The 25306-nt window shown below is 41.8% G+C and overlaps 1 protein-coding gene across 3 annotated transcripts in view; it reads right to left on the bottom strand.

Moving 5' to 3' along the window:
- Positions 1-25306, bottom strand: part of CACNB4 (calcium voltage-gated channel auxiliary subunit beta 4) — a 266889-nt gene that overhangs the window by 227151 nt on the left and 14432 nt on the right. The window lies entirely within an intron of this gene.

The following is a 25306-nucleotide window of genomic DNA, read 5'->3' as shown; positions in this document are numbered from 1 at the left end:
TCCATTGAAAACTACAGGAAGCAGCCCTTAAGATGGCCCCAAACAATCCCCATCTCCTGATATTCCTGGTATTGTACAATTCCCTCCCCCTGAGTAACCTGCTTCTAACCAATAAAATCTGGCAATATTGAGGGATGTTACTTCTGTGATCAGATGACAAAAGAGAATGACTTTGACTTGCTATCAGACTCCCTTTCATTGACTGGAGAGACCCATGCTGCATAGAACTAAGGGTGGTCTCTGGTCAAAAGCCAAAGCACTGAAACCCTCAGCCCGATAGACCGTAAGGAACTGAATCCTGCCACCATCCATGTAGGTGAGCGCAGAAGCACATCCTTCCCCACACAAGTCTTCAGATGAGACCCCAATCCTGACTGACACCTTGACTGCAACCTGTGACTGCAGGTGAAACAGAAGCCCCAGCTAAGCTATGCTCAGATTCCCAACCACAGAGAAACCATGAAATAATAAATGTGTGCTGTTTATGCAATAATAGGTAACTAATACAAAACCTAACAAATAAACAAGCAGCCCCATTCACGTGGGACGTCTGTGTATGCAGAAGACTTTACTCATCGTTTAGGAGACATAGAGGCTTTGTACCACAGAAACACTAAAAGCATAAAGGTGCATCTTGGACATTCTGTAAGAATCCTTTAGCCACTCCACCGTGTTATTCAGCCTCTCCCTCCCTCCTCTACTATGACATCTTCTATCTTAGGCTAAAAAAATTTTTTTTAATATATAGATAGAGACACACAGAGACAGAGGCAGAGAGATTGATTTGACCCCAGAGAATATCTGACCCTTGATAGGTCCTAATAAGGTACACTGACAAAGCACTATCTTTCTCCCTAATTTCTGCCTAGGGCAGGCAGTGGTGAGAGGGACTTTTATTTTTCCAAGGACATAGTATAATATAATGACTATAATACAGTTTACCATGATGTTTTATAATTATTTGCTTACAAATCTGCTCCCCCACTAGACTGAGTTTTTAAAGGAAAATGACAGATTTTATTCATCTTTATATCCCCAGTGCATGCTACAAAGTTGATTAAACAGTCAGGACTCAGTAAATGTTTGCTGAATGTGTATTCATTAAATACCATTACATTAAAATATCTACATTTAAAATTAATTATGAATGCTTATTAATACACAGGAGAACCACTGTACTGGGCTACATGTAAAACTATACTATAATAAGGTCCTCAGATATTTCAAACAACTATAACTCCTTTAAAAAGGTTCAAGAAAAACTAGTGCTCTGATAAACCCAATACTACAGCATGCTGTGAGGCTCATAATGTATTAATTAAATACTCTTTTAAAAAGGACATGTTCTATGTTACTAGATATTCTATAACTCACAGTGGGAATATGTTAGCTTTTCTGCCTAGAAAGCAACTGCTCAAGAATTCCAGCTTTAGGAATTTATCGTAAGAGAATAAAACATTAGCATTATTTTTTAAAGTAAAAAATTGGGGAACCAAATATCCAGCAATAGGGGCAAGTTAAATAAGTCATGTTATATACACACATTGGATTAAAACTGATGAACCAGATCTTATTTATTAACAGAGAAATACGTCTACAATAGAGTATTATATGAAAAGAGCAAGTAACAAAATGGTACATAAATGTTTATAAAAGTGTATTTGCCTATATCTCTGTGTACATATGTATCGAAAAATGTGAAAGGATATACACCAAAATGTTAATAGATATCCATAATCACATTATAGTTGATCTTTGTATTTTTCTATATTTCTCAGGTGTTTTTCAATGAGCATATGTTTATTTTTAATCAAAAATACTTAATACTGTTTAAAAATAGAGGAAAGAGGGCTTCCCTGGTGGCGCAGTGGTTGAGAGTCCGCCTGCCGATGCAGGGGACACAGGTTCGTGCCCCGGTTTGGGAAGATCCCACATGCCACGGAACGGCTGGGCCCGTGAGCCATGGCCGCTGAGCCTGCGCGTCCGGAGCCTGTTCTCCGCAACAGGAGAGGCCACAACAGTGAGAGGCCCGCGTACAACAACAACAACAAAAAAAAAAAAAATAGAGGAAAGAATTAATTAGTATTATCCTAATTTGGCAAACATAGGTTACCAATTGAATTATTTACTAAATTAATATTCTGGAATGTAAAAGCAGCTCACATAATCGGTCACATTTTAATTTTTAAAGCAACTTTAAGTAGACTCATTTGAGCCTCCCAAAACTTTGTGAGTAGAAAGAGCTTATTAAGTACATCTTACAGATATCAAATGACTTGCTCAAGTCACATACCGAGTAAGTAAAAAAAAAACAGATGTATGGTATCTGAGTCCTAAAGCAGTGAAGGGAAATGTTACGAATGGTTCCAGATGCAACTGGTCATCTCAAATAGCAAAATTAGGAATGATCACAAAAATAATGATTAAGAATGTTTCATGAACATACTGGAATACTGAGTAATTTTTTTTCAGCAAATACCGAAGACTGCTGGATAAATTCATTTTCATGTCGCCTTATTTATAAGTTTTTCTGAAAATTTCAGCTAACTATGCTTTTCAGTGGTACTAAAAATTAAGCACAGGCCAATATATGGAACTCCTAATGTATCAAGATACGTAGAAAGAAAAAAACAGGCAGAGAGTTTAAGAAAACCAGTATTCAGGCAGCCGAGATACTGTGAAGAACAAAGTCCCCATCCCCAGAGCCAGAGGTCTTGCCAACACTGCGGAGGTGAGACCAACACTGACCAACACGTCATTGACCACTCTTTTAGGTCATTTTACTTTGAATTTGATCCAGTCCCTTTATGTCTGTGTTAATTGTATAGGGAAGTCTGCTTTAAACCACCACAACAAAGAAATACTCAGAAAAACAGCATTTCCACCAGATACATGCATTCCCAAAGCAAGCAAAGGTGGTACACATCCAGAATGGGCATGAAATTTAAACAGTAAGACCCCTCGTGGCCCAGCCAGACTGGAAATGCGATAGAATCAATCATCTCCTCATCTCTGGACAGTGAAGGAGGCTCTTCAGGGAGCAGTGCAGTTGGAGCAGCCTGGCCAGACAGACAGACTGCAGGCATGAGGCTGAGGACACAGGGGAGGAGAGGGAACTTCCTTAAAGTCTGGCTCTGCTCAGACCTGTGTACTGACAAACTGGAAGGAAACAGAGCAGAAGGCAGGACGTGAGGTGTGAACTGTGAGCAATTTTAGACAGAAAGGCTGGCACTTCTCTGAAATTAGCATATCCGCTTTGGGACAAGGAAGTGCCCCTTTGGACTCAGATCAGCATGAGGGTGTGGGCCAGCCCTCCAGGCAGGAGATGAGCTGAGAAATATCCAGATGGACCAGGACAGAGACAATGCCTGTAGCTGCTCCACACTAAGGAATTCACTATTCCCTCAGTGAAAGGGATTGGATTTAACACCAGACACACCAGCATGCTATTGGGAATTCGTTACACACATACTTATGACTAGTTGACTGTTCAGGAAACTGCATATATCAATAGATCATTCCACATTGTGGATTTAGTTATTCTCAACCAGTTAAGATATTGTCAAACAGTACAAACCTCTTCATAATCATTATCAAATACCTAATTTTAAAAATTCATAAATTAAAGATAATATAACAGCCAACATGTACTTACTACATGTTAGGCAATGTTATTAGCTGGTTAGTTTACATCTATCCACTTGTTATTATCTCCATTCTACAGATGAGGAAACTGAGGCAGGAAGTGGTTAAGTAACATGTCTGAGGCCCCAGTTAGGAAATGGCAGAGTAAGAACCTGAACCCAGGCAATCTCATTTTAAAGGCGTGCTGTAATCACTAAACTATAATAAACCACACTGTACCAGGTCAACTCCAACCGGCGCATGTAATCTAGATTATTCTGTGGCTCTGAGTGAGTAAACCAGATAGACAGCAGTCCTTGCAGAATGAGCCTTGAATAGGTTTTCTGAAGATTATATAATTTCAAGAGACCTTCTTTGTTAACATCAACCATTCACAAAATTTAGATCAAAGGGAACAACTTAAATTCCACAGAAGACACACAGAAAGCATAACTGGGTGATGTATGCTGAATGTGAGACGGTGGAGTGGGGGGATGGGAGTTAGTGAGGACCAAGAGAGCAAATGTCTACCTGTCTCTCCAGACAGCTGTCTCCCTAGAAGATGGGAGAACTAGTTTTGCCAATTCTCACATTTTTTCAAAGGTTGAAAATTCGGACTCTTGAGCAAAATCCCCACAATTTTCAAATTTTGGCACTCATTCAAGATTATTTTTCTCTGAATGATGAGCCAAACAAAACTGATCTGCAAACACAGGCTGCCACCTCTGTTCTAGATTCATCGAAGTTCTCAGCAGGCAAGGCAATAGTAGCCTTCTAAATGGCAGAGTACTGGAAATTAGTAGAAATTCTGAAATGTTAAGAAGATAGTCATCAATATATAACTGTGGATGGTCCCTGACTTACGATGGTTCAACTTACAAGTTTTCAACTTCACAATGTTGAGAAAGCAATACACAGTCAATAGAAACTGTACTTTGAATTTTTACCTTTCCCTGGGCTAACAATATGCAGTACAATATTCTACAGCAAGCCGCAGTCCCGGTCAGCCACTTGACTTAGAACTTAAACTTAGACTTAAAACCATCCTGTAGCCACAGGAGCTTTCTGTTTTCCACTTTCAGTACAGTATTCAATAAATTACATGAGCTCTTCAACACTTCATTGTAAAATAGGCTTTGTGTTAGATGATTTTGCCCAACTGTAGGCTAAATCAAGTGTTCTGAGCACGTTTAAGGTAGGCTGGGCACAACTATAAAGTTTGGTAGGTTAGGTGTATTAAACGCATTTTTGATTTACAAAATTTTCAACTTATGATGGGTTTATCTGGTCATAACCCCATCATAAATCAAAGAAGGTCTGTATACAAAGATGTTGGTTTTGGTCTGGTTATGTCTAATGGCAAGTACATGAATCCAAACATCTCCCAGGTTCACCCCTGTTATAGTATATGAATGCAGCCAAGGGCACCTGAGTCAAGGGTCTCCAAAGTGGACTTCAGGCACTCCAGGCGGTATGCACGGACAGCTGTTGGGGTGCAGGAAGAAAATATTCCACTTTATATTTCTATTTTTTATTCTTCTAAAATTTCATTTTTTACATTTGCATCACAATGTTCGTAATACACTTTAAAGTACTACATATACATATTTTCCAAATAATAGATATACATTAAAGTAAAATAATGGCTATGACAGTTACACCAACACTGATATCATATACTCAAAGAAACTTGACCATAAAACGTAAAAAATTCTATCTATATAGTCCAGAAATCAAAGAAATCCTGTCTACACAAGTCATACAGGGAATTCACCAACAAACTCAATATTAAACCAAAAAGCTTGACCCTTCAGTCCCCAATCAGCTGCTACACAGCAGTGCTCCTACAAAATCAGGGCCAGCAGAAGGAACTGCCCCTGAGGGCAAGGGCTGATCCTTATTTACCTTTTTGTGTCAGATGCCCAGCAAAGAGTAGGCTTAATGTATACTCTTGCTTGTGTAGTAAATGTTATTTACTTGTGTATCTGTCCTCCAACCTTGATCCACAAGATAGTGCCAATTTTAGGCGGAGCGATATACTTTTTTTCCAGTTTCACTTCTGGTGAGTTCCTTGGCTGGTAACAATATCTATTTTGAAGGCTTGGTTACATCTGTCAAAGCACACAGATAATCCTCCTAAGTATGAGGGAAAGGAAAGTGCTAGAAATAGGAGTTCTTAGCAATGAGCTGTTCTTACCAGGTCTTCAAGGACGTCACACAGTGCAAATTCAGGCTCTTTGCTACAATGTTGAGCTTCCCTACTTTCCCCTTGAAAAGTAACAGCAAGCAGCAATTTAATTACATAATTTATTCTCTTCTCTACATGCTTCACTTGTCCTTTCCCCCCAGGCAGTCCTACATATCCTGGCTTTAAGACTCCAATATTTATTTTTTTTAACAAACGGGGTAATATTCTTTTTTTTTTTTAATTTTATTTATTTATTTTTGGCTGCGTTGGGTCTTCCTTGCTGCGAGTGGGCTTTCTCTAGTTGCGGCGAGCAGGGGCTCCTCTTTGTTGCGGTACGCAGGCTTCTCATTTGTGGTGGCTTCTCTTGCTGCAGAGCACAGGCTCTAGGCGCCCGGGCTTCAGGAGTTGTGGCTCTCGGGCTCTGGAGCGCAGGCTCAGTAGTTGTAGTGCACGGACTTAGTTGCTCCGCGGCATGTGGGATCTTCCTGGACCAGGGCTCGAACCCGTGTCCCCTGCATTGGCAGGCGGATTCTTAACCACTGCACCACCAGGGAAGCCCAGGGGTAATATTCTTGACTACGAAAGTTAAATATGTTCATATTAGAAAAAAATTAAGAAGAAGCGCGTACTGCTAAGGAGCATAAAAAATGAATCCATTTAACCAATGTATCAGGTGGGATGAAGCCTGTATCAGATATCCCTCACTCACCACTTCACAATCTCTCAAGCCCCACGTCTTATTCCAGCCCCTGATGAAGTGACCAGGTCCATGCAAGCTTCAACCAGATTCAAGCAGGTACAATCTGATGGCTCCCAGCCTCTGCCTCCCTCTCCCCATCCACATACCCTTCACCTCCTGCTCCAGAGCTTTCTAATGCCAACCAAGGCTTTGGAGCCCGTAGGTATCCACATACCCTTCACCTCCTGCTCCAGAGCTTTCTAATGCCAACCAAGGCTTTGGAGCCCGTAGGTATCCATCCCATGCTCATGCATTTGCAACCCAGGAACACAGGGGAGTCATCCTCTATGGGCCACTCTTGACCAATAGTGACAAAAGCCAATGGATAGATGTTTCTTCATTTCAGCCCCTAAGCAGACAGTTCTGGGATGCATTTTATATGATGCCTGAAAAGTGCTGGGGAATCAAGCATCCATTGCCCTTAGCAGTGGGTAATTTGACAATGTAGATGTGTTTTGGCTTTCTCTCCTCCCCTTTTCTCTTCCTAGGTCCTCTACTCCAATTGGGGCCACATCCCAAATAAACTACCTGCATGCAAGCAGTTATCTCAGGCTTTGCTTTCTTGGGGACCAAAGCTAAGAGTGCTGATAAGCAAGTGGACTTGAAAGGCAGACCCTCTGGATTAAGGAGCTGGATCACCCACCCCATTGCTGGTGGTAAGCAAGATGATGATAAACCCTGGCATGTGGCAGTAGCCCATTTAATAATACTCTTACCTGTGGTGGATGAGGCTGAGGTGCACATGGAGTGTGAAGTGCTGAATTAACTGGCAGTTGAGGTACTTGAATGATAGGGGGTCAATGGTAATGACAAGAATCACAGAACTGTCTGTTTTTTGTTAACTTCTTTGGAAGTTGTGAAGAGGTAAAATTAAAATTCCATATCCAGGTCAGTCAACTATTAACACAAGGCACAGTTGAAATGCTTCTTTGATAGCATTTAGGTTGACCTTCATTCATGTCTTCAAGGCAGGCAGTGCTGGAACTCACGCTCAGGAACTATAATTGGAAGTCCTGCAAAGGAGACTGAATGCGGTCTCAATTTATCTCCTATGTCAACGTCTGGACTCTGATAGGAAAACTGGTGACTCTGTGACCAGGAATCTGTACATCTGGGTAGATGAGCCTAAGAATCTTAAATCCCTGAATCCTCCAGACCATTAACAGCGTCTCGCTCCTTCTTGCTAAAGGACAGCAGCCTCCCCTTTCCTAGACACCTCACAGGTAGGTAGGTGCCTAACAAGGTAATTGTTGTTGGTTTTTTTAATAAATTTTTTTATTTTTATTTTTGGCTGTGTTGGGTCTTTGTTGCTGTGCACAGTCTTTCTCCAGTTGTGGCACGCAGGCTTCTCGTTGAGGTGGCTTCTCTTGTTGTGGAGCACAGGCTCAAGGCGTGCGGGCTTCAGTAGTTGCAGCACGCGGGCTCAGTCAGTAGTTGTGGCTCGTGGGCTCTAGAGCGCAGGCTCAGTAATTGTGGCACACGGGCTTAGTTGCTCCACAGCGTGTGGGATCTTCCCAGACCAGGGCTCGAACCCATGTCCCCGGCATTGGCAGGCGGATTCTTAACCACTGTGCCACCAGGGAAGCCCAGTTGTTGTCCTTTTTAAGATCTGCTGCCACCTCATCCCATTGCCTCTGAACTAATAACTAGAGTCAAATCTCAGCACTGCCCAAGCAGGGAAACAGAGTTCCTACTGCTGAAGTAAATTGCTTATTTATCAAAGGGCATATATATCAGCTGGAACCAGAGGAAGATTATTTAGAGTGGATCCTGAGGGTTTTAGACCAGGGGGTGCAAAATATAAAGCTGGATAAAGAATAACTCATTGGCATGGGAGCACTCTCCTATGACTCTGGTTTCAAAGTCCTGGCAAGGATCCCTGACACTGGTCCTAACATCCAGCTGGAATGGCTCATGAAGCTTGGACTGGATGATGGCTCCCTGTTAATGAAGTGGAGATGCCAGACCGAGAAAGGGATCCAAGGATCAGGCAGGTGAGACTATAAATATGAATTTATCATATGAGACTGAAGAACCCGCTACCTATGTTTCCTGGAAGGGCACAGAGAAGAGTCCTCCCTTTACCAAGATGATAAGCAATGGACTGCAAACAGAGGCAGTGGTATCTTTAGATGCACAACTGTACATCTTTCAGGAACCACTTCTCAGCCTCTAGGTCCCACCTCTTACTCCCATCACTGCTGCAGTATCAGCTCCACATGGGCCATGAGCTTCGCCCTGGTGAGATCTGACAGTGTCTGGCCTTCGCCTTCCATGGGCCTTTGGTTTCCTGGCCTTGGACCTCTCTGACAGTGTGGCCAGTGCAGGATACTTGGCACTCACACACGTGCAGCCTGGTAGTGTGAGGGAACCAACCTCTGCGGGGCCACCCTTGGTCAGTGAGGGACAGAAGCCGATGGAGAAATGCTTCCCCCTCCTGTTGTCCAGAGTAGACAGCTCTGCATGCATCTCACAAGGCTCCTTAGGGAGGCCTGGTGTCATCATCGATCACTAGTGGCTCCCAGCATGGGCCAACCTATTAACACATTCTCGTGTTGGCTTTTGCTCTCCACTCCCCGCTGCTTGAAAAATCACTTCCCAAATAAAGCACCTGCACAAAAGCTTTCAGAGGAACTTTGGATAAAACAAAGCTCAGTAGTTAGGGATAATGGTGGAGAAAGGGCTTTAATATGGGACAAGCCCTCAGCCTCCTAGGAAATTGGTCCCACAGCATAAGTCCCAGTGACGACAGGCGTCATCAGCAGATTCCCAGCCTAACCAATCTCCCACTAAATTTCTTTCACGAGCATAGAGGCAACACCCTTCTTTTCTTTTCCAGTAGAATCAAATGCTACTTTGACACATACCCTCCACACTGGGTCTTTTACAGCTCAACCTAATTAGTTGACAGCACAGAACGTAAATATAGAGACATGACACTGGAAAACAAGGAGGAAAAAGTCTTAGTGAAATGTTTAAGTGAAACTCTCAGATGATCTTGTAATAGGATTTTAGCCCCAATAATATATTACAAAAGAGCCCATCATAGGACCAAGCATTCCAGGTATGCTTAATAAATTTCTGCTGTTTTAAAGAAAAACTTATCCTTTATTCAAGATCTTTTGATAGAATAACAATCTATGTCAATATTTACAGCTAAACAAGCAAGAATATGTCATGACGTCTCGAAAACAAACATTTATAAGTAGACCCAAAAATAAGAATCGATTTTTCTGTGTGAGGCTCAACATGCTGTATCAAAAATAGGGCACTTCTTGGGAAAAAGCCAGAATCTTAGCAAACCAAATACACCTCTCTTTTAAAAATAGCTTTTCATGCTTTGCTAGTGTACTAGTTTTAGAGAATCATTTATGCACTATCTGGGTTTGGAGTTGCAATGCCTTATACGTGCCAATCAAAGATACCAGAACCCAATCAAGTCAACAGGGGCGGGCTGTGACCCCAAGAAATCATCCATGCTTTTCCTACATTTAGAACAAACACCACACTTATGCTTAACACAGAAATGGGTGTCCACAGGAATGCCACAAAAGAGTCTTGGTTTTGTCTTCCACATAGAGGTTAAAATAATGGAATGCATTATTACTATGCTGTTGACTCCTAAGTGAAGGATAGGGCAGAATCTGATTTGGCTGGCAAAAAGGACGTTGGGAAGTAGGGACTAATTTAAACAGGTTGTCCAACAGTTAATCATTTCAGCAAACCAACTGCTACTCCTAATCTCTGAGTATTACAATTATATTCATATATGCTTAATCACAGTTGCTATATATCATAAATGATTCTAGATCAAGAAACAAGTAATCAAAAGCTGCATATTTAATAACTGTTGTTCACACTGAAATTTCTTATGCTATTAATAACTAAGTTCCCTTCTGTGACTTTAGGCTATTTTAAAGGGGGGGGGATACAGAAACCTTGTTACCATGGAGATTGCAAGCCGGTCAGCCCATCTGCTGAAGAGGATATAAAATTTTGTAAGTAGAATTTTAAAAACCTTACTATGAGAAAGACTTCCTCAAACTCAGTAGGGGGGAGGCAGCTACAGAAAGCCTGGCAAACAGCCATGTGCAAAACTGTGGGCTGTCATTATTTTGATATTAACCATGAATTTGCGGTAACTCTTATTAAGAGGGAACTACTAATATCTGTACATTAGGATACTAAAGATGTAAAACATATTTTGGTATGTTCTATTATAATGATGTTTATATCATTTTTTAGAAAAAAAATGAGGAATTTATATTAAAAACTCGTCCAGAGAAATCTGTGACTTGGTTTGTTTGGTTTTAAAAACTACTCCAACAAACAACCCAATCAAAACATGGGCAGAAGTTCTAAATAGACATTTCTCCAAAGAAGACATACAGATGGCTAAAAGGCACATGAAAAGATGCTCAACATCACTAATTATTAGAGAAATGCAAATCAAAACTACAATGAGGTATCACCTCACACCGGTCAGAATGGCCATCAACAAAAAAATCTACAAACAATAAATGCTGGAGAGGGTGTGGAGAAAAGGGAACCCTCTTGCACTGTTGGTGGGAATGTAAACTAGTACAGCCACTATGGAGAACAGTATGGAGGTTCCTTAAAAAACTAAAAGTAGAGCTACCATATGATCCAGCAATCCCACTCCTGGGCATATATCTGGAGAAAACCGTAATTTGAAAAGATACATGTACCCCCAATGTTCATTGCAGCACTATTTACAATAGCCAGGACATGGAAGCAACCTAAATATTCATCAACAGAGGAATGGATAAAAAAGACGTGGTACATATATACAATGGAATATTACTCAGACATTAAAAAGAACAACATAATGCCATTTACAGCAACATGGATGGACCTAGAGATTGTTATACTGAGTGAAGTAAGTCAGACAGAGAAAGACAAATATCATATGATATCATTTATATGTGGAATCTAAAAGAAGGGTACAAATGAACTTATCTACCAAACAGAAATAGAGTCACAGATGTAGAAAACAAACTTATGTTTACCGGGGGAGGGATAAACTGGGAAATTGGGATTGACATATACACACTACTATATATAAAATAGATAACTAATAAGGACCTACTGTATAGCACAGGGAACTCTACTCAATACTCTGTAATGGCCTATATGGGAAAAGAATCTGAAAAAGAGTAGATATATGTGTATGTATAAGTGATTCACTTTGCTGTACACCTGAAACTAAAACAACATTGTAAATCAACTATACCCCAATAAAAATTAAAAAGAAAAAAAATGTCTTTAGGAAGAAGTTTTAAAATTCATTTATTTAAGTAGGAAGTAATTTTTAATTGTGTATGTTTTTAAATGACTTTTAAATTCTTGAAATTCCCTCTGTGGTCTTCACATTTAAGATGTTCGATGTGAGTAAAAGTGTGATTCTCATTAAAAAATAATAATAATAAAATAGCATTTGGGCCTATGATAACCTAAAAACAAAATAAAAAGGATGCATTTTAAACAATTATAGCATAAAAGTACAATGACATCATTAAGACCTTATAATATTTAGCCTTTCTCTTCTGTTTTTTAGTTCCTAATCCAGAAATTTATTCATTCAACAAACATGTAAACCTAGTAGGTGTCAAGCCCTGACCAAGATGAAGGCACAAGAAACATCAATGTAAACCAGTTCACACCCTTAAGCAATTGAAGGAGATGACGTATCGTCATTCATTTACCCATTCGTTCATTCAGTAAAGGTTCACTGAGCACCCACTATGTGCCTGGCACATCTCTAGGTCCTGGGAATCACACAGTGATAGAAAGCAACAGAAATCCCTGCCCTCCTGGAGCTTACATTCAGGTGTCATTTACAATTAGATGATAAGAACTGAGGGGGGAGGCTTAGAGATAAGAACAAGGAGATGTAAAAGGACAGAAAAAACTCCTTCTGCCAGGAGGACTTAAACATCCCAGAAGGGGTGACTTTTGAGCTGGGGCCTCAGAGATGAGGAGGAGCACACCAGGCAGGAATAGGGACAGTCATTCCTGACCCAGAGAGCACAGTTTGGAGGCAGAGATCTGGAGAACACCTGTCACTGAGCCAGCTTTTACTTCCCAGCTCCAAGACAACCTGAGAAACTCTACGTGGCTAGAGTGGCTTAATGAATATGAAATTGTAGGGAAATTTCTGCATGCAAACTGATTTAAAAATATAATTATTGGGCTTCCCTGGTGGCGCAGTGGTTGAGAGTCCACCTGCCAATGCAGGGGACACGGGTTCGTGCCCCGGTCCGGGAAGATCCCACATGCCGCGGAGCGGTTGGGCCCGTGAGCCATGGCCGCTGAGCCTGCGCATCTGGAGCCTGTGCTCCACAACGGGAGAGGCCACAGCAGTGAGAGGCCCGCGCACCGCAAAAAAAAAAAAATTTTATATATATATATATATATATATATATATATATAATTATTTTCACAAATAGCTGTGATAGTTGTATTAGTTTTCCTAAACAGCAAAATTCCTAGTTACAGAGCATTCATGCCTCAAGCTAAGTATCATAAGTCAAATATAAAAATAGCAGTAGAAATTTTTTAACATTTAAGCGTTTTTCACAGATCATATCTCAGTCAAGGCTTACAAAAACCTTATGAGGCACAGCAGTTATCTCCATCTTACAGAGCTGGAAACTAAAACTCAAAGAAGTTAAGTGACTCACATACACCAGGCCTAGTAAATAGCTAAGCTAGGCCTTGAACTTGGGCTTTTGCTGTATATATTGTCCTCTTCCTACTAGACCAGAATTTACTGCCAATTTAAGGGTTTTTGCAAAATAACAGGGAAGTGCTCTCACAGAGCACTATATCACAAATGCTACTGGTCTTTGGGAGAAATCTGTACATATCTACTTTGTGTACTTGGCAGAGAAAGAGTAAGGCCCCGGAGAACTGACAGTAGTCAGCTATCAGCGAACAAAAAAATGTCACAATGTCAGCATAATGATTTCCTTAACAAAGTGACCTTTTTCCTGGTCACCAAAGGTCCAAAAAATTCACCCATCCCACCCCCTAACCCTGCAACAAATTCGACACACCTGGAAGTGTCCTCTCCATTACAGCTCAATGCAGTTTCCCCTATATAGTAAGCTGGCCATCATGTTTTCACTGTTTCCACAAGAATTTAGCCACCACCCCCACACTCTAGTGCCATCATCACGTCTGGCATAGAAGACGGAATTATGAATTTTGAACAAGCAAAGACAGAAATGTAAACAAATGAATTGCTAAATATATAAATTTTAAAAACAGGTTAAATAACATTAAGAGATTGGAACACAATGCAGGATAATAAAAACTGTCTGTGAAAATAATTAAAGATAGATTTTGAGAACAGAATAAAATTGTGGGCTGACTGGTCAACCTGTTGTCATTGTTTAAAAGGAAATCCATTCTCCATTGCCAGCCATGTTCTTCAAAGGGGGGCTCTCAGAACTTGGAGCATTCCCTTCAATAAGAAATGTGGTCCTCTAGCACTAAAATCTCTCTCTGACAGGCAACTCAAAGGACTAATGTACTGGGGCCGTGTCCCTGGCTCCAGGGTGAAGGGCAGGGATCTAGGACCAGAAGAGGCAAGGCTTTATAGAGTAGAGAATGGGGACAGGTGGGATAGGATTCTATGGTAGATCTGGGAATCTGCCACCAAAGCTAGTGTCCAAACAGAGTCAAGGGCTGGGAGCCAGGTGAAGAGCCCCAGGGAAGCCCATGTGGAGGGGACTGAGTTCAGAATGAGGCAGGTGGGCAGGCAGAGGACAAGAGAAAACAAATCCCTGTGGTTATAACTCCAGGAGCTGGAGGCCATGAGTATCAACTAGCAGGCTGAGCAACAGAAGTGAGGATCCTGGAGTAAATGCCAGAAACTAGCTTCCCAAGGCGGAGAGGGGTGGGGGAGGGATGGACTGGGAGTTTGGGGCGGTCAGCAGATGCAAACTACTATATATAGAATGGATAAACAACAAGGTCCTACTGCATAGCACAGGGAACTATATCCAATGTTCTGTAATAAATCATAATGGAAAAGAATATGAAAAAGAATGTATACATATGTATAACTGAATCATTTTCTGTACAACAGAAACTAACACAACATTGTAAATCAACTATATGTCAATAAAATAAATTTAAAAAAAAGAAAGTAACTAGCTTGTTCCCCAAACCTTCAGAGCCACCAATTCTACCACCATCAGCTCCACCACAACTATCATCACAGGCCCCATCCTCACCATCACCACCGCCATCGCCATTACCAACATCACCCCCACCCCCATTAGCACCTCCATCACCATCACCACCACCACCATCACTACCGTCACCTCCACCTCCACCCAACCCTTCCCATCAGCACCATCACCATCCTACAGTCATCACCATCACACTACCAACCACCCTCACCACCACCACCCTCACCCTCACTCCCAACACCACCATCGTGACCACTAATATCACCACAACCACCATCACTACCACCAGCCATGTCGCCAATATGACCATCATCCCATGACCATCATCCCTTTAGGATGTCCCCTTCACAAGCACAGAGGAGCTGGTAGAGGCTTTGAAATGTCAACCTTCCCCACCAGTCCCTGAAAATGGAAGATGGCAGTACAGATACAAACGATGGCCACTACCCAGCTTACAAAGCAGAACAGCTACAGTAGGTGTGGTTTAATAATTTTCATCCAGGATAGACATATATTAGCTCACTTCTTAAAATTCTCACAAACTCTAGGAGGCAGGCATGGCTACCCCTATTTTACGAGTGAGGAAAATGAACCTCGGGGACAGTAGTACTTGCCCAGGGTCACACAAGTAAAAAGTGATGGAGCCTGACCTCACACTTCAGCCCACCTGCTTCCACAGCTGATTCTATGAACAGCTCTGCTGTGTCGCCTCTCTAAAGAAAATTAATACACAGCCACATCCTCAAGGGGCTCACTGGCAGTGGGAGAGGCCCGTAAACATATTTCAAAACAATGTGAGAGGGCTTCCCTGGTGGTGCAGTGGTTGAGAGTCCACCTGCCAATGCAGGGGACACGGGTTTGTGCCCCGGTCTGGGAAGATCCCACATGCCGCGGAGCGGCTGGGCCCGTGAGCCACGGCCGCTGAGCCTGCGCGTCTGGAGCCTGTGCTCCGCAACGGGAGAGGCCACAACAGTGAGAGGCCCGCCTACCGCAAACAAACAAACAAAAACAATGTGAGAAGTGTTTCGACTGTACTAAGGGAAGAAGAAACTAATTCTGTCCGGGACGGGGCGGGGGGTGGTTGGAGAAGACTTTACAGAGGATGTGACATTTATACAATCAAGAAGAAAAGGAGTAGGAGTTCACCAGATAAAGCAGTGGAGCGGAGAGCATTCCAGGTGGAGTGCCAGCAGGTGTGAAGGACACACACTGTGCTGCCTTAGCTCCCGCTGGCTCTGCTGATGTTCCCACGTTTGACCTCTGGTCTGACTGAGGGCCTCGCCTCAGGTCTGGTCAAACCGCTAGCTTCCACCGAGCCTTACACACAGACACCTGTCTCAGCCCTTCCTAACTCTGGCTCAAAATCCAGAGTCCAACACATCCTGTCGCCTCCCAAGGAAGTCTGGGACGAAAGGATCTGGTCTGCAGGAACTCAGGCATCCAATAGCGGGCACCGGACCAAGGCATCAGCCACAAGGCGATTAAGAGCTGAGGCCCAGTGTTAGTCAGTTGGGACTGACCAAGGGGCTTCTTTAGACACCCTCTATTCGGGCAGATACTGTCCCAAAGCAAATCCAGGACGGAGTGTCCAAATGAAACAATCAGGTAAAGCGATTGCTAACCTGCATGTCACCAAATTGCAGCTAACATCCCTGATACCAAGCCACGCAATTCAGTGCTTGGGGTATACATTTTGTCATAAGACCTTTTTGGAAAGTAGATTAGGAAGGAAATTTCTCAAAGCAAGGTGTACCAAGGTAGGGGCCAAGGTGGCATGTGACCGCAACTGCTTTTTTTTCCAAGCCAAAAACACTGCAGCTCTGTCTTTGGGCTTGAAACTACGGGTCCACAAACATCCAATTGTGTGTTTTTGAGTAAATTCCAAGCTACTTTCTGAGAAGACCTTTGGCCCCTGGACCACCTCTAAGCCTTCTTTTTCAGGAACATGTTCTTCTTAGAGACCTCAGTTCTTGAGGTCTGTAAGACAGACATCAAGTCTATCTTTGGCACCATTTCTCCCTTAACTGACAACAAAGACTCAGTCCTACCCAGATTCTTACCCAGCTACTGAACCTCAAAATCACTGTCATTCTATTCACTTACCAATCAATGTTTATTAAACTTATTATGCGCCAGATGCCTCTTCTGTTCATGGGAATGTGCAATGACAAGGATATGCCAGTTCCCTGCCTTTTTGAAGCTTACATTCCAGTGAGGATTGATAGGAATAAGGAAAAAGAAAACAACATTAAAAAGGTGATTTCTGGGCTTCCCTGGTGGTGCAGTGGTTGAGAGTCCGCCTGCCAATGCAGGGGACACGGGTTCGTGCCCCGGTCCGGGAAGATCCCACATGCCGCGGAGCGGCTGGGCCCGTGAGCCACGGCCGTTGAGCCTGCGCGTCCGGAGCCTGTGCTCCGCAACGGGAGAGGCCACAACAGTGAGAGGCCCACGTACCAAAAAAAAAAAAAAAAAAGGTGATTTCTGATCGTGACGGAAAGTGACAGCAAGAAAGCATGGAAGGAGGGGTGAGGGGGGCTGCCTCAGACAGGCATCCAGAGGAGGTCTCTCTAAGAAGGTGATGTTTGGGCTGAGATGAGAAGAATGAGAAGGAGCCAGCCATGTAAAGAGCTGAGGAAGGAACACTCCAGGACAAGAGAGCAGAAGTGCAAAGGCCCAGAGACAGGATTAATCCTGGCTTATTCAAAGTACACAAAAGCAGGCCAGGGATGGGGAAGGGGTGGCAGGGCAGAGTAGCAAGCAGGAGAGTTGAAGATGAAATAAGGAGAGTTTGTCAGGAGTCAGGTTATTACAGAGCCTTGCAGACCACAATAAGGAATTCAGATTATATTTTAACACAACTGGAATCCACTGGAGGGCTTAAAACCGGGGAATGACATGCTCTGATTTCCTTTTTAAAAAGATAACTCCAGGGGCTTCCCTGGTGGCGCAGTGGTTAAGAGTCCGCCTGCCAATGCAGGGGACGCGGGTTCGTGCCCCGGTCCGGGAGGATCCCACATGCCGCAGAGCGGCTGGTCCCCTGAGCCATGGCTGCTGGGCCTGCGCGTCCGGAGCCTGTGCTCCGCAACAGGAGAGGCCCGCGTACTGCTAAAAAAAAAAAAAAAAAACTCCAGAAGTTGTGTGGAGAATGGATCTGGTGGTGAAAGGAAGCAGGGAGATTCAGTAGACCAGACGAGATGATGCTGGCTCAAACTAGGAACTAGGGTGGTGGCAGGAGAGATGCAGAGAGAAGTGGATGGACTTGAGAGGACTTTTGAGATAGAAGTGACTGGAAGACTATTTTGGGAGGATGGTCTACAGCATATGCATCAGTTCATCTACATCAGTGATTTTTATGGATTCTCTTAGATGTCACTAGAACTGCTGCAGAGAGCATGAGGTGTATAATGGGAGAGTGGTCCAGATATAGGCCACCGCATCAATCAAAGCATCTCCAAATATGTTGATTGCCAAGAATGACATCTGCAATTTCATTTGGAAAAAGGGTTTTTATGGTAAAACCAAACTTGGAAAACCACTACTATGATAAGGCAGAGTCTGCCTAACTGGCCCCAATATCCATTCTCTCTATCCTTCCAGAAATAGAGCTGTCGCAATTTTTAGCCTTCACATGGCTACTCAGCTAAAGATCACATTTCTCAGCCTCCTTTGAAGCTAGACGTGGCCTCACAACAAAGTTCAGGCCAATGGGCTGTGAGCAGAAGAAATATGTTTAACTTTTACGTCATTCCCTTGAAAATGAAGCTACTTAATCTCTTCATTTTGAGCTGCCTAGGAAATGGTGACAATGGTAGCAGCCACGTTAGACGCAAAGATGAAATCTACATGCTGAGAACGGCAGAGCCGACCCACCAGCCTGGGTCCTCGGACCACTGATCTCTTAGAATAGAGCCCTCTACCCACTCTGAACTGCCCACCAACCTCTGGACTCTTAAGTGACAAATACATATTGATACCTTTTGACTACAGTGTTGCAGCAGTTTAGCTACACCCATGCAGAGCTTCAACAGCCAGAATATGATCCACCATGTGTCTCATTCCCTCTTCTGCAGGAAACAGAAACGTTCCAGACAGTGGCTGCTCCACTGGAGTGAGAACAACAGTGAACAAACTCTCAGCTAACCCAGGAGATAGATGGAGGGTGAGTGCGGAATAAGCCTTTGCTGTTGTAGTTGTTGTTTGAGGAAAGTTTTATTACTGCAGCATCACCTAACCTATCCTGACTAATACATTCTGGTTGAAAAATAGCTACTTTAAAACCTTACCTGGGGAGGGCTCACGCCAAGGAGTACTTCCCAGAACTTCTGCTGCCAGTGTCCTCGTCCCTGCAGTGAGCCACAGCTGCCCCCCGCCTCTGCAGGAGACCCTCCAATACTAGCAGCCTGGTTCTGACTCATGCATTTCATTTCATTTTGAAGAACTAGGCATCTGTGATCATGACTGTAGCTGGAAGTTTTGGCTTTCCAATTACAAGTCACAGCCTTTGGAGAGAGTACAATCAGCCAAAAGAGGAGTGACTTGCATATATCCATTTTTGCTACCTCCAATTTCATGATCACCGTGTGGCTGACAGGGTCTTGGTGCCCTGGCCGAGTGTCAGGTCTGAGTGTCTGAGGTGGGAGAGCCAAGTTCAGGACATTAGACCACCAGAGAACTCCCAGCCCCACGTAATATCAATCGGTGAGAGCTCTCCCAGAGATCTCCGTCTCAATGCTAAGACCCAGCTCCACCCAACGACCAGCAAGCTCCAGTGCTGGATGTCCCATGCCAAACAATTAGCAAGACAGGAACACAACCCCACCCATTAGCAGAGAGGCTGCCTAAAATCATACTAAGCTCACAGACACCCCGAAACACACCACTGGATGCAGCCCTGCCCACCAGAAAGACAAGATCCAGCCCCACCTATCAGAACACAGGCACCAGACCCCTCCACCAGGAGCCTACACAACCCACTGAACCAACCTTACCCACTGGGGGCAGACACCAAAAACAACAGGAACTGTGAACTGCAGCCTTCGAAAAGGAAACCCCAAACACAGTAAGTTAAGCAAAATGGGAAGACAGAGAAACACACAGCAGATAAAGGAGCAAGGCAAAAACCCACCAGACCAAACAAATGAAGAGTAAATAGGCAGTCTACCCGAAAAGAATTCAGAGTAATGATAGTAAAGATGATCCAAAATCTTGGAAACAGAATGGAGAATACAAGAAATGTTTAACAAGGACCTAGAAGAACTAAAGAGCAAATAAACAAAGATGAACAACACAATAAATGAAATTAAAAATTCTCTAGAAGGAATCAATAGCAGAATAACTGAGGCAGAAGAACGGATAAGTGACCAGGAAGATAAAATAGTGGAAATAACTACCACAGAGCAGAATAAAGAAGAAAGGATGAAGAGAATTGAGGACAGTCTCAGAGACCTCTGGGACAACATTAAATGCACCAACATTCAAATTATAGGGGTCCCAGAAGAAGAAGAGAAAAAGAAAGGGACTGATAAACTATTTGAAGAGATTATAGTTGAAAACTTCCCTAACATGGGAAAGGAAATAGTCAATCAAGTCCAGGAAGTGCAGAGAGTCCCATACAGGATAAATCAAAGGAGAAACATGCCAAGACACATATTAATCAAACTATCAAAAAATAAATACAAAAAAAATATTAAAAGCAGCAAGGGAAATGCAACAAATAACATACAAGGGAATCCCCATAAGGTTAACAGCTGATATTTCAGCAGAAACTCTGCAAGCGAGAAGGGAGTGGCAGGACATATTTAAAGTGATGAAAGGGAAAAAACTACAACCAAGATTACTCTACCCAGCAAGGATTTCATTCAGATTTGATGGAGAAATTAAAACCTTTACAGACAAGCAAAAGCTGAGAGAGCTCAGCACCACCCAACCAGCTTTACAACAAATGCTAAAGGAACTTCTCTAGGCAAGAAACACAAGAGAAGGAAAAGACCTACAATAACGAACGCAAAACAATTAAGAAAATGGGAATAGGAACATACATATCGATAATTACCTTAAATGTAAATGGATTAAATGCTCCCACCAAAAGACACAGATTGGCTGAATGGATACAAAAACAAGACCCATATATTTGCTGTCTACAAGAGACCCACTTCAGACCCAGGGACACATACAGACTGAAAGTGAGGGGATGGAAAAAGATATTCCTGCAGATGGAAATCAAAAGAAAGCTGGAGTAGCAATTCTCATATCAGATAAAATAGACTTTAAAATAAAAACTATCACAACAAAGAAGGACACTACATAATGATCAAGGGATCAATCCAAGAAGATGATATAACAACAGTAAATATTTATGCACCCAACATAGGAACACCTCAATACATAAGGCAAATGCTAACAGCCATAAAAGGGGAAATGGAGAGTAACACAAAAATAGCAGGGACTTTAACACCCCATTTTCACCAATGGACAGATCATCCAAAATGAAAATAAATAAGGAAACACAAGCTTTAAATGACTCATTAAACAAGATGGACTTAACTGATATTTATAGGACATTCCATTCAAAAACAACAGAATGCATTTTCTTCTCAAGTGCTCATGGAACATTCTCCAGGATAGATCACAGCTTGGGTCACAAATCAAGGCTTGGTAAATTTAAGAAAATTGAAATTGTATCAAGTATCCTTTCCGACCACAACGCTACAAGACTACACATCAATTACAGGAAAAAAAACTATAAGAAATACAAACACATGGAGGCTAAACAATATGCTACTAAATAATCAAGAGATCACTGAAGAAATCAAAGAGGAAATAAAAAAATACCTAGAAACAAATGACAATGAAAACATGACAACCCAAAACCTATGGGATGCAGCAAAAGCAGTTTCTAAGAGGGAAGTTATAGCAATACAATCTTACCTCAAGAAACAAGAAACATCTCAAATAAAAAACCTAACCTTACACCTAAAGCAATTAGAAAAAGAAGAAGAAAAAAACCCCAAGGTTAGCAGAAGGAAAGAAATCATAAATATCAAAGCAGAAATAAATGAAAAGAAATGAAGGAAACAGTAGCAAAGATCAATAAAACTAAAAGCTGGTTCTTTGAGAAGTTAAACAAAATTGATAAACCACTAGCCAGACTCATAAAAAAAAAAAGGATAAGACTCAAATCAACAGAATTAGAAATGAAAAAGGAGAAGTAACAACTGACCCAGCAGAAATACAAAGGATCATGAGGGATTGCTACAAGCAAGTATATGCCAAAAAAATGGACAACCTGGAAGAAATGGACAAATTCTTAGAAGAGCACAACCCTCTGAGACTGACCCAGGAAGAATAGAAAATATAAACAGACCAATCACAGCACTGAAATTGAAACTGTGATTAAAAATCTTCCAACAAACAAGAGCCCAGGACCAGATGGCTTCACAGGTGAATTCTATCAAACATTTAGAGAAGAGCTAACACCTATCCCTCTCAAACTCTCCCAAAATATAGCAGAAGGAGGAACATTCCCAAACTCAATCTACGAGGCCACCATCACCCTAATACCAAAACCAGAAAAAGGTGTCCCAAAAAGAGAAAACTAGAGGCCAATATCACTAATGAACATAGATGCAAAAATCCTCAACAAAATACTAGCAAACAGAATTCAGCAGCACATTAAAAGGATCATACACCATGATCAACTGGGGTTTATCCCAGGAATGCAAGGATTCTTCAATATACGCAAATCAATCAATGTGATACACCATATCAACAAACTGAAGGCTAAAAACTATATGATAATCTCAACGATGCAGAAAAAGCTTTTGACAAAATTCAACACCGATTTATGATAAAAACTCTCCAGAAAGTAGGCATAGAGGGAACTTATCTCAACATAATAAAGGCCATATATGACAAACCCACAGCCAAAATCATTCTCAATGGTGAAAACTGAAAAACTGAAACCATTTCCTCTAAAATCAGGAACAAGACAAGGTTGCCCACTGTCACCACTCTTATTCAACATAGTTCTGGAAGTTTTAGCCACAGCAATCAGAGAAGAAAAAGAAATAAAAGGAATCCAAACTGGAAAAGAAGAAGTAAAGCTGTCACTGTTTGCAGATGACATGATACTATACATAGAGAATCCTAAAGATGCCACCAGAAAACTACTAGAGCTAATCAATGAATTTGGTAAAGTAGCAGGATATAAAATTAATGCACAGAAATCTCTGGCATTCCTATACACTAATGATGAAAAATCTGAAAGAGAAATTAAGGAAACACTCCCATTTACCATTGCAACAAAATGAATAAAATACCTAGGAATAAACCTACCAAAGGAGACAAAAGACCTGTATGCAGAAAACTATAAGACACTGATGAAAGAAATTAAAGATGATACAAACAGATGGAGAGATATACCATGTTCTTGGACTGGAAGAATCAACATTGTGAAAATGACTGTACTACCCAAAGATTCAGTGCAATCTCTATCAAACTACCAATGGCATTTTTCACAGAACTAGAACAAAAAATTTCACAATTTATATGGAAACACAAAAGACCCCGAATAGTCACAACAATCTTGAGAAAGAAAAATGGAGCTGGAGGAATCAGGTTCCTGGACTTCAGACTATACTACAAAGCTTCAGTAATCAAGATGGTATGGTACTGGCACAAAAACAGAAATACAGATCAATGGAACAGGACAGAAAGCCCAGAGATAAACTCACGCACATATGGTCACATTATCTTTGATAAAGGTGGCAAGAATATACAATGGAGAAAAGACAGCCTTTTCAATAAGTGGTGCTGGGAAAACTGGACAGCTACATGGAAAAGAATGAAATTAGAACACTTCCTAACACCATACACAAAAATAAACTCAAAATGGATTAAAGACCTAAATGTAAGGCCAGACACTATCAAACTCTTAGAGGAAAACATAGGCAGAACACTCTGTGACATAAATCACAGAAAGATCCTTTTTGACCCACCTCCTAGAGAAATGGAAATAAAAACAAAAATAAACAAATGGGGCCTAATGAAACTTAAAAGCTTTTGCATAGCAAAGGAAACCATAAACAAGATGAAAAGGCAACCTCAGAATGGGAGAAAATACTTGCAAATAAAGCAAGTGACAAAGGATTAATCTCCAAAATATACAAGCAGCTCATGCATCTCAATATCAAAAAAACAAACAACCCAATCCAAAAATGGGCAGAAGATGTAAATAGACATTTCTCCAAAGAAGATATACAGATGGCCAACAAACACATGAAAGGATGCTCAACACCATTAATCATTAGAGAAATGCAAATCAAAACTGCAGTAAGGTATCACCTCACACCAGTCAGAATGGCCATCATCAAAAAAATCTACAAACAACAAATGCTGGAGAGTGTGTGGAGAAAAGGGAACACTCTTACACTGTTGGTGGGAATGTCAATTGATACAACCACTATGGAGAATAGTATGGAGGTTCCTTAGAAAACTACAAATAGAACTACCATATGACCCAGCAATCCCACTACTGCAGCTAGTGTGAAGCAGCTGCATCGCTCGGGGAGATCAGCTCGGTGCTTTGTGACCACCTAGAGGGGTGGGAGGGAGGCGCAAAAGGGTGGGGATACGGGGATATATGTATACATATAGCTGATTAACTTTGTTATACAGCAGAAACTAACACGACATTGTAAAGCAATTATACTCCAATAAAGATGTTATTAAAAAAAAAAACCTTACCTGGATTACTGAGTCCAGATAAGCCCATCCGTCAGTTGAAGTGATTTGAAAAATACTGATGCCTGAGTCCTATATCCAGAAATCCTGATTTAATGAGGCTGGAGTGCAGCCTGGCATGGGGATTTTTATATACTTCCCTGGTGATTCTAATATGCAGCCAAGGTTGAGAATTACAGACATCTGTGGATGATATAGCAACGGCTCCCACATAATTGCTTTTATTGAACTATACTACAGCACGATGAGGGACATTATCTGTATAGTAAATGATATTAGTAAAAAAACAACTCCAGAATAATGATAAGGTGTCACATCAGGGTTTAATTTACTATCTTACACACTCTCAACCCCATGAGAAACTTCTCTCTAGTCTCAGAGTGGGAAGTATTTGTGCTTCTCCTAAACCACAAGTGTACTTTTACCCTTGGACATCCTAAATCCTGTAAACGACCTTGCTTTCCTCTCTGGGTACGTCCCAGAAAGTTCAGAGTCAAACTGGAGGCCCCCAACTAACAAGTGACTCGGATATTACTGGCACACCATCTTAGCCTTATTTTCTCCTTAGTTCATTTTCTTCACTTGTGACATCATACAAGCTAACTTAAGTCATTTCCAGACCAAGCCATGATGTAAACATATTTTTTAAATAATAAATAAGGAGCATGTGCCACTGACTGGAAGAGGGATGAGAAGGAAAACAATCAAGTGCACCAGCTTACCCAGGCAACTTGAACACGCGAAGTTCTATAAACATATCCACCAAAGTCTACTTATTAAATAGTTAATGTC

Source organism: Lagenorhynchus albirostris, chromosome 6, assembly GCF_949774975.1.
Source record: "Lagenorhynchus albirostris chromosome 6, mLagAlb1.1, whole genome shotgun sequence".
Classification (NCBI taxonomy): Eukaryota; Metazoa; Chordata; class Mammalia; order Artiodactyla; family Delphinidae; genus Lagenorhynchus; species Lagenorhynchus albirostris.
Note: the sequence above shows the minus strand (reverse complement) of the source record. Positions and strands in the feature narration are given on the sequence as shown.